At 44.0% G+C, this 14,701-nt stretch overlaps 1 protein-coding gene across 1 annotated transcript in view; it reads right to left on the bottom strand.

The window, feature by feature from the left end:
• The window catches only part of PPARA (peroxisome proliferator activated receptor alpha), a 30,663-nt gene extending 18,104 nt beyond the window's left edge, over nt 1-12,559 (bottom strand). The window contains exons 1-2 of the mRNA XM_082223187.1: nt 12,504-12,559; nt 4,760-4,885 (exon numbers count right to left, since the gene is read on the bottom strand). The gene's annotated coding sequence lies outside the window, so the exon portion shown is untranslated. The remainder of the gene's footprint in view (nt 1-4,759; nt 4,886-12,503) is intronic.
• Between the last annotated feature and the right edge of the window lie 2,142 nt (nt 12,560-14,701).

The raw sequence follows: 14,701 nt of genomic DNA, 5'->3' as shown, positions 1-14,701 counted from the left end.
CTCTGACTTTTTTTATTTAGCAATTAAAAATGTACAGCAATTTTTCCAGTCCTAGATAAGTGTCTTACCTCATCAATATCCAGCACAACCAATGCTTATTATTCCTATTCACAGCAAAACTTAAATTTCCTTCAGTTCAATTTATTTCTCCCACTCCCGTTCATTTTCTCTCTCAGCTGTTTTCTCCCTCTCCTGCCTAAGAGGCCAGTGCACTCCTCCAGCTCCCCCCCACCCCAGCTCTTCCTGCATCTGCACAGCTGCAGCCTCCACACCATCTGTAGCCCCTGCACCATTCATCACAAAATACAAACAGACCACAATTATTTACAAGTTGAAAAGCTACAGTGAAACTAACATCTGTTTGCGGAAGAAACTGCACAAGAATGAATTCTTCTTCTGGGCTGAAGAGAAAAACGATACTATGTCCTTTCACTGGTATTCTTTCTTGCTTTTACTGCCAATGCATTGCATCACTCAGTGTTACAATACAATATTGGGAAAGCATGCACATACTTAATACAACAACTCATATCAGCGTCTTCTTCCTTGTTGGTTATACACTTTATACATGAACACGTTTTCTGCTGCATTTTCTCAGCAGTAGATACAGAAGCATGCATGCTCTCTCCTTCTCTCTCTCTCTGGTCAGCACTTGCATGGTCTGGCAACACGGAGGGAGGGAGGGCGAGGAGTCTTACTAGCACCTGCTCTCCTCTTCTTCCCCTCACCTGTATTTATGTACAGTGGTACCTCAGGTTACATAGGCTTCAGGTTACAGACTCCACTAACCCAGAAATAATACCTCGGGTTAAGAACTTTGCTTCAGGATAAGAACAGAAATCGTGCTCCAGCAGCACGGCAGCAGCAGGAGGCCCCATTAGCTAAAGTGGTGCTTCAGGTTAAGAACTGTTTCAGGTTAAGAACAGACCTCCGGAATGAATTAAGTACGTAACCAGAGGTACCACTGTATACAGAACAGTAGAAGTTAAGTTAAAATAGCTCATAAAGGTTTTCAAGAATATAACCTATTCAATATATATCTACTTCAGTAAATAGCTTTATTTCTTTTTTTATTTAAGTATTTATAAACCACACATTCACAGGAAACATAACAAGGACAGGGCCGTCTTACCCATAGGCACTGGGGGTGTGGGGCACCCGGGCGTGGGCTCTCAGGGGCAGAGATCTGGAGTCTGGGGATTGGGAAGAGCTGAGAGCCGCTGCCTAGTGGAGCAGAGCCTCTTAGAGCACCACAGCTCTTCTCCTGCATGCCTGGGCTTGGTGGGCTGTTGAGAGGCCTGCCCAGCGCACACTGCTCACACGAGGAGCCTGCCTTCGCTCAGTCGCCGCCACCTCAGGTTTGACTGTTGTTGCACTGGGCTCTGCTTGCACCCCCCCCCAGGTGCCTGGCCCCGCTCTGCTGCTGCCTCAGGCTTCTCTGTTGCTGCTGAGGTGGCTGGCCGGGCCACCCTAAAAAAGGCCAACAACGCTGGGCAACCTGGATCCCAAGGAACCAGGCAGCTCTTAAGGTACTTTGGAGGCAAACTGTTTAGGGCAGGCATAAGCAAAATCGGTCCTTCAAATGTTTTAGGACTACAACTCCCACCATCCCTGATCACTGGTCATGTTAGCTAGGGCTTATGGGAGTTGTAGTCCCAAAACATCTGGAGGGCCGAGTTTGCTTATGCCTGGTTTGGGACTTAAGACAAGAACCTTGACCCTGGGCAAATCAGCAACCAGTGGAGTTTTCTCAGCAAAGGAGTTAACATGCTGCCAGTAACCTGTTCCATTGAGCAGTCTGGCCACCGCACTGCGCACTAGCAGCAGCTTCTAGACCCCATCCAAAGGCACACATGAAGCACTGATATCATCTGAAGTAGTTACATTCTGTAATTAGTAGCTCCTGCACTACTAATTATTTACTTTTTTGTTTTAATATAATTATTCATATTTACAAACACATTAAATACTCCTGAAACCAAAGTTGTAGGATACCCTACATACTAACCTCTCTCTCCTTAATTCCCTGCATTTCCCACCATCCCAGGAAAGCCTGCTATATACATTCTAACATCCTAAGTAAGCTCCAGAGTAGTGGCTATAGCCCCAAGCAGCTGTCCGTCCCTGGCCAGTTTCTGCATCCCCAAATGCCACTCTCTCAGATTTAAGGATATCCTTAGACAATTCACAAGCCCAGTTGCCAGTTCTTAAAATGCAAACATCCTTGATCTTCTACAAGGATAAAAGAGAGATGTAGTAGCACTTTACTCATCAAAAAATATAAAATGCATATACTAGTAAAATAAATACAACAGAATTCTATAATGCACTATTAATTTAATATTATACTGCTGTAATGCTATTTATAGGCACAGGACAGATAAGAAAATGTAGAAGTCTACATTTTTTCATTAAGAAGGAACACACAGTAACATCATTCTCCACCACCCAGGGAAAAAAATCCCCCAGAAGGTGAGGAGTAGAAACCCGTGAGAGGGAATTTCTTTGAGCATCCAGTCTCTAAGCTGAATTGACTAGATAGCTACATTAGTCTCTGACTCTAAGACTTGTGAAATACCACAGCTATCCTAAATCATGTCATTTCCACAGCTAGACATTGCTATTTATCGAGACTTGCAAGGTGCCATTCTTTCCCATGGATCTGGGTGGCGTACCTCTCAGACCAAGTGGGCTGCAAGAGTACACTGACACAGAATCTGTGTGCCAGCACTGAATTAAATTTCCACATTGTTAATTAAAGTATTGACAATATATTATTAGTTAATATACACGACTAATATATTTTATTAAACAGATAATTAAATACACCTTTAATAAACAAATTTATTATTAATTATTAAACAAATTTAATGAACACAATCGGGATGAGTACCTGACAGAAGCACAAGACAGAAATGCAGGAGAACTCAGGATCGGAATGTGCGTGAGCATCTGACTGCTGAAATCCCACCCAGAGAAGATACAAGTGCAGGGAAAGGGATCAAAGCATCCTCCAAACAACTGACTTCCCAGTCAAGGAGGAGTTGGTACATTTTTGAAAGAGTTTTCATTTAGGAGTTGACCAAATCTGTTTCCAATCTAGATGTTTCTGTCGCAAACCCCTTTTTAAATCTGTTTTGAATGTTTCAAATAGCTGATAATATTGGAACCAATCCACTATCCGTTCTCTTATCTCTTCCAAGCTTTTCAGCTTTAGTTCATATTATATTCTGGTAGTAGTTTTGGATCCAAATAAGGCTTTGCATGTATTACTACACCCCTTTTTATCAAATTATTAGAAGAGATAGTCTAGTCCCAGTCTCTTATTTGATAAAACTCTTTTATGTTTTTTTGCGACGTGGGCCTCTTGCAGGCATATTATGTGACGTTTTTGCTTTTGTTTTTCTAAAACATGTGCCACCCTATTTCTCTTTGCTTTTCGTTAAGTCCATTCACATTCCATGTGATAATTTTGAGACCCATACTTTATTATAAATTATGACACCTGACACATTAAGTCCTTTCACAGCTACTGAGTGAGCAGTGCTCAGAATTGGGATAGGAAAGCTACGCGCCACATGGCACCTGGAACCTGGGTTATGGGTGCCAAAACACAATGTGTAAATGCATTTCTTCCCTGCAGATCTCCCCGCTCGCTTCGTCCTTTTTTCTTACTTGGTGGAAGCTGCCTGGGTCTGGTTTTGTCTGAGCTCAGGCAGCGATTCTCGAGCCTCAGCAGCAGAGGGCTGCTCCTGGTGGCCGTGGGCAGCAAAGGGGGCAGCAGGATGCCAATGGCCTCGGCAAGAGGTGCTGGGGGTGCTGCCAAGGAAAGGAGCTGTTTGGGTTCAGAGCATCATTAGCGCTGCAAATGTGGAGCTACTTGTTTGGCTGCTCCAAGTTCGTAAGCAGCCCTGGCAGCTTCTGCACTTCAGCATCAGCACCACCATGGCTCCGAAGAACCCCATGACTCTTTCACTCCACAAGGCAGCAGCAGGAGAGCTCCTGCTGCCGGCTCCTCTCCCCTTCCTCCTATTCTCTTCAACGTGGGGAGAAGACTCTAAGGCCCGGCGGAATCAGCTGGCTTCCGCAGAATTGGAGAATAGAAACAAGGGAACAGAATGAGGAAGCTTCACGCTGAAGTGCAGAAGCTTCTAGATCTGCTTAAGAAGTTGGAGCAGCCAAATGAACAGCTCCACATTTGCAGCACTGATGGGGCTCTGAGTGGCAGCCCCAAACAGCTCCTCTCCTCGGCAGCATCCCATCAGCACTTCTCCTCAGCAGCAAATGCCGCCGACTGTGCCTCTGGCCGAGACCCTTCAAGAGTTGCTGCCTAGGATGTTTTGGCACATGCGTCTTCTGGTTCCGTGCTACCCTGTCAATCAGGCAGGGCAGTATAGCAGCATGTATTTTGGTGCCCTGATGCCCCACAGACCAACTGACTGGTGTGGTATTGCCAGGGGGAGATGTTAGGCACCAAACAATGGCGCCTGGACATCTGCACTGCCTCGCAAAAGGTTGGCTGCCAGTCAAAATTAGATGGGCTAATTTTGAACACTGTGAGTGAGCCAACAACAAAATAAGAATTGAACTCTTGAGCTGATGTGAAACAAAACAGATCAGGAGTTATGATATTATAAAAAAATATTATTTTGTCAACTTACACCTATTCAAGCAAGTGTATCTGTAATAGTTTCTTTCCACAGTGTCTTAAAGAAATCATAGTGGCTTGCATAATATATAAAATGCAAATTTTACTTACCATTTACAACAGATTCTTGGAAAACTAGAAACAAAAACTGTATCCATAATATGCTTCCCTTCCATTTTCTTGGCAGACTTGCTTGTTGTTAGATTCACCATGAATTCGGGATTTCTAGTGTTTTCACTTAAAAAGAAAAAGAGTACTACATAAGATAAACAGAACATGGAAAGGGTTAAATGCAGCTAAGGCACATGCAAACTTCCGCAAGCCCCCTCCCCCCAAACTTTAATAAGGTATGTCTATTACTATCCAATCTAGCAACTGCACTTTCAAAAAATCTAATCAGCAGGTAAATTATTAGTCCCATATATTCAGATCTATACAAGCAGATACTAGATATCAAGAACAAGCCTAGTTTTATCAATTTGTCCAAGGCTTCTGTCTAGGTATCTTTAATGTTAGCTCTCTGGGCAAAGTGCAGACTTCAAAGCTCTTTGGGACTACAGTGCAAGACACATAACTATTCTACAAAGATTTCAACTATATCCTGCATATTGTATAATTCATGCTTAAGGAGTGCATTAAAAATTGTGCTCTAAGCAGCTGTTTTCTTCTTCCCATTTTTAACTTTTGCTAAATATCTTCAAGATTTATGTGCATGAGATCACTATTATTTCTTCCTATCACCTCTCCTGCAAGGGAGCCTAGGAAAGCTTTTCTATTTCAGAGGACTTGCCCCTTCCAGGTAGATCTTCTCTCAACCTTTTATGTCCATACCAAAAAGTTTTATTTGTTTAATTTATGTGACTCATATTGCTGCAATTGAATAAATATTCCAGCCTTTTCTTACATTTTCTCCTATGTATACTATTTCTAAGCTTGCCATTTCCACCCTTAGACTTTGTCCTGTGCTTTTAACAGTCCGGCTCAGACAAAAAATAAGAAAATGAAATATTTCGTGGCATGGGGGAAAAGTTATGAGGAAAAAACCATCAGCTTAATTTCTATATGCCAGGCTGCTGCTAAATGCATAGGACTAGGGCCAACCAAAGCAAAAGTCCACATTCGGAATCAAATTTGGGAAAAGATTAGATTAGCGATCTTGGTGAATGGAAATTACACAGTGGCCAAGAATGAAAATTAACAAAAATGACTGATTATCGACTTAAAAGTATTATTATGCTTAGGTGCAACCATCCAAATATCCAATGCAGCATAATTCTGTTGTGTTTTTACTACACTGTTACTTGCCCAAGGCTTAGAGATAGCAGTATGTGATACAAACCTAAAATAATTCTATTTCTAAAGAGAGCGCATTTTCTGACACCTTAAAGATTAATATCCTAGATGATCTAACTTAGCATATTTAGTTTACCTGTAATTAGTTTATTTTACCTTTATTTAGTTTTTGAAAAGCTAAAAACTTTTGAAATATCAGACCAAGCTTGACTGATACTGTATCTGCAATTGGTAGCCATAGTGAGAACAATATGAAATGAAGAAAAGTAAAGCTTGTTATAACTATGCTATTAACTACGCCAGTGGTTTTCAACTAGTGTGCCTTGGCACCCTGGGGTGCTTTGAATGATGTTTAATAATAATAATAATAATAATAATAATAAATTTATTATTTATACCCCGCCCGATGGCTGGGTTTCCCCAAACACTCTGGGCAGCTCCCAACCAAATGTTAAAAACACAATACTGCAATAAACATTAAAACTTCCCTAAACAGGGCTGCCTTCGGATGTCTTTGAAAAGTAAGATAGTTGCTTATTTCCTCCCCAATGCCCTCTTGCATCTCTGCCACCCAAAGGCTTGCACAGCTGTTTGTTGCAGCAGCCCTTGCTACAAGCTCCCCAGGCGAATGGTGCTACAAGCTCCCCAGGCGAATGGTGCCTGGGGCTGGCCAGAGGGTGCTTGCCAGGCCCCTGTGGGGCAATGTGAGGAGGCCCCTCTCTTTGGGGCAGGTGAGAGGGCAGCAGCAGCAGCAGCTGCTGTCCAGAGGACTCCCCAGGAGAGGGAAGAGGAGAACACTCCACAAGGGAAGGTGTTTGAAAAGGGTGAGGCTGCCAGCTCTGCAAGCAAGGGGTCAAATAAATGGGCTCCTGAGCCCCGCTGGGGTGCCACAGAAAGAATGTAGTTGGTCAAGGGAGCAGTGGACTCAAATAGGTTGAAAACGACTGCTATTAACTAGAATGCTATTAACTAGAATGCTATTAACTAGAAGCTGTCATCATGCGACAGTGGCCACACCCTGGGAATGGCTTCAACAGGCTGGCTAAACCAGGTGAGGGCACCCAATGGGTCTCAAACCCTCAGTGAGTTTCAGACTTCCCCTGCATGTGAAAACAGGATCCAGTAGGTTGAGTGGACAAGACCAAGAGTGGGTCCAACGGTCAAGAAAGCGGATTCTGCACGCACTGTAGAGGGAAGTGAGGGGCAAATGGGGCTCATCAACCTGGGAAGGGAGCCCAACTAGGAGAAGGAAAATTCTGGTCCTAAGCCTCTGCCACCTTGTGGCTATACTCACGGTAAACCATGAGGCAAAATCCATACCTGCTGCCTCTTCGGGAGAATAAAAGGCTTAGGAGTAAACCCTACATAAATCCAGACAAGACAATCGGGTGGCGTCTTGTACACCTCCTTCTGGCAACTGCTGCAGCCAAGCTGATGCCAAACATCTTGCTCTGCTTTCCTTTGGGCTGAGAGGGTCTTGTTACCTGGCACTCAACTGTGTAAGTGACCTTGGTGGTCATTCTTAAACAAAGCAATTTGAAAGAGTAACACTTTGCATTGACCAGAATAATACTTTGCACTGATGTGGACTGTAGACAACAAAAGTGTTAAGTTGTGGGTGAACATGTCAGACGACACAGCAATTCTTCAAACAGCTCTTGTTTATTCACAGGCCAGAACAGAACTGAACTGAAGGGTTCAGCCAGCCTGCTTATATAGAGCTCCAGTACAACGTAACTGTAGCAACTTTCTAAAACTATCCAATCACTGAACGTCACTTTCGATTCCTTATTTGCATAACTAACTACAGTATCCCCCTGCTGGCTCAGGGTGAGAACTTCAGTACATAACAAAAAGCTTATGTCATGAGCAAAAATAAATTTGTTTAGGGTGATATCCTACAACTTAATAAAAAGATTCCTTCCAGCAGCACCTTAGAGACCAACTAAGTTTGTTAGTGGTATGAGCTTTCGTGCGCATGCACACTTCTTCAGATGCACATGAAAGCTCATACCAAGAACAAACTTAGTTGGTCTCTGGAAGGAATTTTTTAATTTTGTTTTGACTATGGCAGACCAACATGGCTTAACTATCTGTTATCCTACAACTTAGTTGAATATCACCCAGTCTTTAAGATGCCACAAGACTCTTTATTGATTTTGCTGCCACACAAGCTACCCATCTGGAAATAGTTACATTTCTAAAACTGAAATTGTGCAACAAAACTATATTTATGTCACCTAACAAATACCCACAGTCCTGAGAACCACAATTACTTATGTTCATACATTTCTCCAGTTGGACTCTTCCACCCTTTATAAGTCTCAATTACAGGAAATAGCTTTCACAATGAATATTCATCATACACAAATCCATTTCAGTTTCATATATTTATATCACTATATCAATCAATCATACACTTTATCAAAGTCACAGCTAACCTTAGAAGACACAACAGAAAAACTGCAACATATAGGAAATATAATTAAAAATCTTATTTGTTGTTCTTTACTAAAACTTGTCAGAAATTCTAACAAGCTGTGCAATAGGTCTTCCAATTTGCTGTTTTACTTCTCTGTTAACAGCATTCTACAAGTCAAAAGTCTCACAGCTGTAGTAAAAGATTAAGGATAAGTACATTCCTTGTTTCTGCTGGTATTATGTACACAAAAGCAATACCATGCCTTTGCAGAATCAGTAACACCCCTATGGTAGGCACTTCATTTACATACATTAAAATGCTCATTTTAAAATGCATACACACCTAGTCACAAGAGGCCTAAATTTAAAAATGACCTGAATAAACCCTATCTCTTACACACCCATCCCAAAGGGGAAAAAACAAATGGAAACTTAGGCTTAAAGGATGAGAGCAAAAGCTGGAAGGTATACGAGTCTAAATAAGTAACAGACAATTCTTACATTTAAATTAACTCCTACAACAAATTAAAGAAAATATTTGAAACATTACTTTCATTTACTTGCTACAACAAGCTTTTAATTTCTCCGCAACTAATCTTTCCATGTTTGATTTAAATCTCAACAGGTAAATTAAAACAGATTAATAAAGTGTATTTTGTGGCAAAGTTTCCCATCTAGAATTACATCAAAACAACCCATCACATTTGGGCTAAGAAGACTCTTGTGATGGGGGGGGGGGGGAGAATCCAAGGCAGCCATTGTTACCCATGAGGACACCACAAGTGCAATGCTGGTCCACAGCTACATTTATTCCAATGCAAAAACTTTGAAATTCACACTATATCAATGAAAAAGGCAAGGGTGAAAAAGTAACAAATGTTTAAAAGTAAAGCAAGCAGGTTTAACATAATCTATCCACACAAATCCTCAATTCCAAAATCCCTACCTCCATCTTATTACTGCAGCAATGCAGGGCACAAGTAACTTGGCAAGATTCCTCCTCCCACGTCCCATGATAACCATGCCAGGCCTACCCAAAATGGAAAGTGGGGGAGGGGAAGGAGAGAAGGAATATCCCATGCACTTGGATCATAGGAAGCAGGAGAGTCACCAAGGTCAATCACCAAAACGCACTTTGCTAACACAAGATGAACAATATGCCTCTGAACACAGAAAGATCACCAAGGAAAGTGTTGCTGCCACATGTTTAAACTTATAATTAGATGCTTTTGCAGGCCAATCTTTCTAGCGTTTACCTGGAAATAAATAATCCCACTAAAATGATGGAGCAGCCTTCATTATTTATGCATTGTACAGCACAAGTTCCAAGTATAGTATAGTATAGTATAAGTTTAAGTATTAGTATAGTATAGTATAGTATAGTATAGTATAGTATAGTATAGTATAGTATAGTACAGTGCTACCTCGGGTTAAGTACTTAATTCATTCCGGAGGTCCGTTCTTAACCTGAAACTGTTCTTAACCTGAAGCACCACTTGAACCTGAAGCTAATGGGGCCTCCTGCTGCCGCCGCGCCGCCGGAGCACAATTTCTGTTCTCATCCTGAAGCAAAGTTCTTAACCTGAAGCACTATTTCTGGGTTAGTGGAGTCTGTAACCTGAAGCTTATGTAACCCGAGGTACCACTGTATAGTATAGTATAGTATAGTATAGTCATACTTTGGGATAAATACGCTTCAGGATAAGTATTTTTGTGTTGCGCTCTGCGGCGACCCGGAAGTAATGGAGCGCGTTACTTCCAGGTTTCGCCGCTTGTGCATGTGCAGACAGTCAAAATGACGTCACGTGCATGCACGGAAGTGGCAAAACGCGATCCGCGCATGGGCAGTCACATCTTATGTTCTGTTCAGGATGCAAATGGGGCTCCGGAATGCATCCTGTTCACATCCTGAGGTACCACCGTATAGTATAGTATAGTATAGTATAGTATAGTATAGTATAGTATAGTATAGTATAGTATAGCAGTATAGCAATGTATTTCACCTACAAAGTGTAGTTACAACCTATTAAGGTGTTATACTAACTCCAGTTATGAGTTGAAGGCTGCATATAAGTGTCAGCTTACAACTGATAATTCAGATAAAATGGTAATTTTGACTAGTCTGCCACCTAAATGCCATTTGCCAGAAATGCTACATTTTTATAAAATAAATTATACTCATCAATCCAACCAGGAGCAACAAGTTATTGCTTTCAGTTATCTTCCTGAAAATAAACTGCACTGCAGATTTTTATAAAAATGATACATAAGCCTACTTATTGTTGTTTTTATGTCCTTCCAGTGCCCTGGATACTTTTAGGACTACACTCTCAATAATTTGGGGGGAGGGGAGTGGGGTAAAAAATCAGGTAACCCTGCAGGTTAGAATAGAAACATTTTTCCTTGTCAAAACACAGAAATAAATCCCAATTTTGGCAGCAAAGCCTCCTGCTTTGTGGGTATGGATAGCTTCCAACTATTGTTTATGTCAGGGACACAACTGTTCTGCCCTCGTCTCAAGGATAACACTATCACCCATCCAAGACAACATAATCAACCCACCTCTGTTGGTGTGCATATGTCCCACATCCAAAACCAAAGAAATACTTCACATATTCAACAGAAAGAATTACCACCTAGATAGTTGATGGCAGCTTCTCACAAGGTCTTTCTTTTGCGCCAACCTCTATATTACTCTGTTATAGATATTTTAAGGCCCTTTACTTCAGAATTCACAGGCAGTTTCTTTTGAAACACCCCAGCCTTTGGTTAGGATACAGGGCACAGTCTACCAACACAAAGTCCAAGAGTGTGATAAAATGCAATTACATCATCCCAGCCTGAGCTTTTGATTCACAAGAATTGATACAGATCATCGTTCCCCCACGTCATCTTGAGGAGGAGTTCTGTGAAACTCAATCGTTTACATAATCCTAAAATAGTCTAGCCAATATGATTCTATGATTCTATATGGTGTTTCCTGCTTGGCAGGGGGTTGGACTTGATGGCCCTTGTGGTCTATTCCAACTCTATGATTCTATATAATATGTAAGATACTAGTTTTGCTAGCCTATCACACTGGTACTGCACCCTTCCTTTAATGAGTTCAGGGAGGCAGACACAAATGTAGGTTGCCATACTTCATCCTCACAACAAGCATGCCAGGCTGGTTAGGCCAGGGGGGAGTAATGGGCCCAAGGTCACCAGCTGAGTTTCAGAGCTGAGCAGGGATTTGAACTGTGACCCCTTGATTCCTGAGACCAGGAAGAAGGTGGGGTGGGGGAAATCCACACTTTTACCACCACTAATCCCTGCATAACTTGCACATAGCTCTGAAGACTTTTTAAAAGTTTGAAATAAATAATAATTGCTAAGAGATCTTGACCTATTTTAACCTATTTTAACAAGAATATTGTTGGAACACTTCCCCCTCAAGCTATTTATGCAATACCATTAGAGTACAGTGGTACCTCGGGTTACGTACTTAATTCGTTCCGGAGGTCTGTACTTAACCTGAAACTGTTCTTAACCTGAAGCACCACTTCAGCTAATGGGGCCTGCTGTGCTGCCGCGCCACCGGAGCCCAATTTCTGTTCTCATCCTGAAGCAAAGTTCTTAACTTGAAGCACTATTTCTGGGTTAGCGGAGTCTGTAACCTGAAGCACATGTAACCTGAAGCGTATGTAACCCGAGGTACCACTGTATCTGGACTTTACAAGGTGACAAAAATGGAGCTTAAACTCTGCGTTTAGACCCCCAAAAAGGAGAAGAACAAGTAAGACAAAGTTAATTATGCTGCACTTAGGTTTTATTTCAGCTGAAAGAGAGGAATACGTAGCCAAACAAACACAGGGTTTCCACCTTTTAATCTGAAAAGGATTCCTATACTCTCTGCAGTCTTTGACAGGCAGGAATTCAACATGTGCAGCCTTCCCTTCCCAGGTGAAACTTTCCCAATTGCTACACCTGTTGCATTTCTTCTTGACTGCCAAGTTTGAAGGGAAGCAGGCAGCACAACATCCCTTCTTACTTCTGTTCCTATCAGAGTTTGTCCTCCCCGAAGGAAGGAAGGAAGGAAGATTAGAAGCAGGAGGAAAGGCGGCTACCAGCCTGGTCTTGGGGAGCAAAGGAATACACATACCGTGGAGCGAATCTGACAGGCAGAACTTCAAGGAGCCTGGAGACGCTGCCGGGACCGAGGAGCTTCCCCGGACGGCGCGCTGCGCAGCAAGCCCCTTGCCGTGCCTTATATCAATAAGCGAGGAAAGAAGGTCACACGCGCCTGACAGACAGCGATTCAACCAGTAGAGCTCCTCCTCTTCCCGCCCGGAGAGGTCGGCTGCGGAGGAGAGCTTCGCTTCTTGAAGGTGCGCCTTGGAGACGCCGCCGCCGCTGAGACGCACAAAGGAGCGCTGCCGAAAAAGGCCGAGCCGCGCGCTGCGCTTCCGCCCAGGAAGGAGGTCGCGCACACCTGGCCGCCCCTTCGCCGGGCTCCGGACCTCCTCCTCCTCCTCGCCGCCCGCCCGGGGCCGCTTCCCGGGAGCTGGCCTGCCTGGCCCCCTCGGACTCTGCCCGGGGCCGCCGCGGAGTGGCAGGTACCGGAAATGAGGTCGCCGTGTACACAGCAGCCCACGTCCCCGGCCCCCGCCCGCCCGCACACACCTCCCGCCAGGGCCGCCTGCTATTGGGCCGCCAAGGCCAGGAGGGCGGGCCAAGCCAGCGGGAGGGGGGCGGCGGGGGGGGCGCCCACCCGGGCAGATCCGAGGCGCGCGAGGCGTTTCGTGTCGGGGCGAAGCCCGGAGGCAGCCAGGTCCGCGGGAGACGCGGCGCCCCCCCCCCCCAGGGCTCAGTTGTATTTGCCATGCTCTGTTTGTGGGAGTGTTCAGGGAGGCAGGAGAGGATCCAGTGTTTAATTAGATCCTTCCCAACTTGTGTTAACAAGTTCTACAATCTAGCAGAGTGAGATTCCCCCTTTGAAACTTACACAGCGGGCAGCGTTTTTGCCAGGCTTGTTTAAGCCTCTAAAAGACGTTTCCTGGTAATTCCCCTTTTACTCCCTCCTAAAAAGAATAGACGACCGAGGACGAGATGGCGGGACACTGTTCTCGAAGCTGCTCTCATGACTTTGACCAAACTGCGGGAGGCAGTGGAAGACAGGAGGGCCTGGCGTGCTCTGGTCCAGGGGGTCACGAAGAGGCGGGCAGGACCAAACACACACACACAAAGAATAGACACAACAGTCTTACATAAAAGTATAACATAGTTTTCTCACTCATCCTGTTCACAAATGGATCCCAGAAGGCAGACTTAAGTTACAAAATATATACACCAGGAATCTCTCCCATAAGGAGATAGTTCCTTTGAAGGCAGGAGAGCATCTCAGGCGGAGGCTTCTTCAAGGGAAGCAAAAGGAAGAGGAGAGAGATGTGGGGTCCTGCCCTGTGACCAGCACAGGTGAGGTCACGCCCACCTCGGGTCACATGTGGAGAAAGTTTGTCCCAGCCCAGGAGGAAGCAGGAAGTTTATCTACTAGCTGGACAAACGTCCCTCCTCATGTCTAAACATGTCCGCGCTAGGAATGTTGTATTTGACTGCTCTGTGTTTCACACCCCACAAATTCTGTTGTCGTGTTATTGTTATTTATTGCTTGTAGGCCACTTTAGGATTGGTTTAATGAAAAGCAGCATGGAAATATATAATCAATCAATCAAACCAAACCACCAACTCGGCAGGTGCATTTGCGGCAAAAGGGTTCATTTGGGCAGGTGCGAGGGTTTTCCAAACAGGGATGGCAAAATTGCTGCACCTGTAGAATGTCAACAGCTATGGGAAACACAGGTCTCCTCCTCCTCAGGAAACAAAAAGGAAGCAGTCGGCCTCAGGTGCGGGGAGAATGGCAGAGTTGGAAGGGACCCCAAGGGTCATATAGTCCAACCCTGAACGGCAAGACTCAGCCTAAAGCATCCTTGACAGATGGCCATCCAACCTCTGCTTAAAAGCCTCCAAGGAAGAAGAGTCCACAACCTCCCAAGGGAGACCATCCCACTGTGGAACAGCTCTTGCTGTCCAAAAGTTCTTCCTGGTTGGAATCTTCTTTAACAGGGCATAGACTCCCACTGGATTTCAATGACTCTGTGTGCCATTCTTTTCAAGGTGCCCCATAACCAACTGGCTGCTTCCTCAGTTGATGTGGGAAATGGCCTTCCTAACTTAAATTGAGTAACACTAGCAGCACCCAACCACTTTTGGTTTTTACCATTTTTGAAAGAAGAGCTGGCTGGCCATTGTCCCTAAAAGGAAATAAATAAAAGGAAGAGCTAGCTGGTCACTGTTGGAAAT

Source organism: Podarcis vaucheri, assembly GCF_965113315.1.
Source record: "Podarcis vaucheri genome assembly, chromosome: 5".
Classification (NCBI taxonomy): domain Eukaryota; kingdom Metazoa; phylum Chordata; class Lepidosauria; order Squamata; family Lacertidae; genus Podarcis; species Podarcis vaucheri.
Note: the sequence above shows the minus strand (reverse complement) of the source record. Positions and strands in the feature narration are given on the sequence as shown.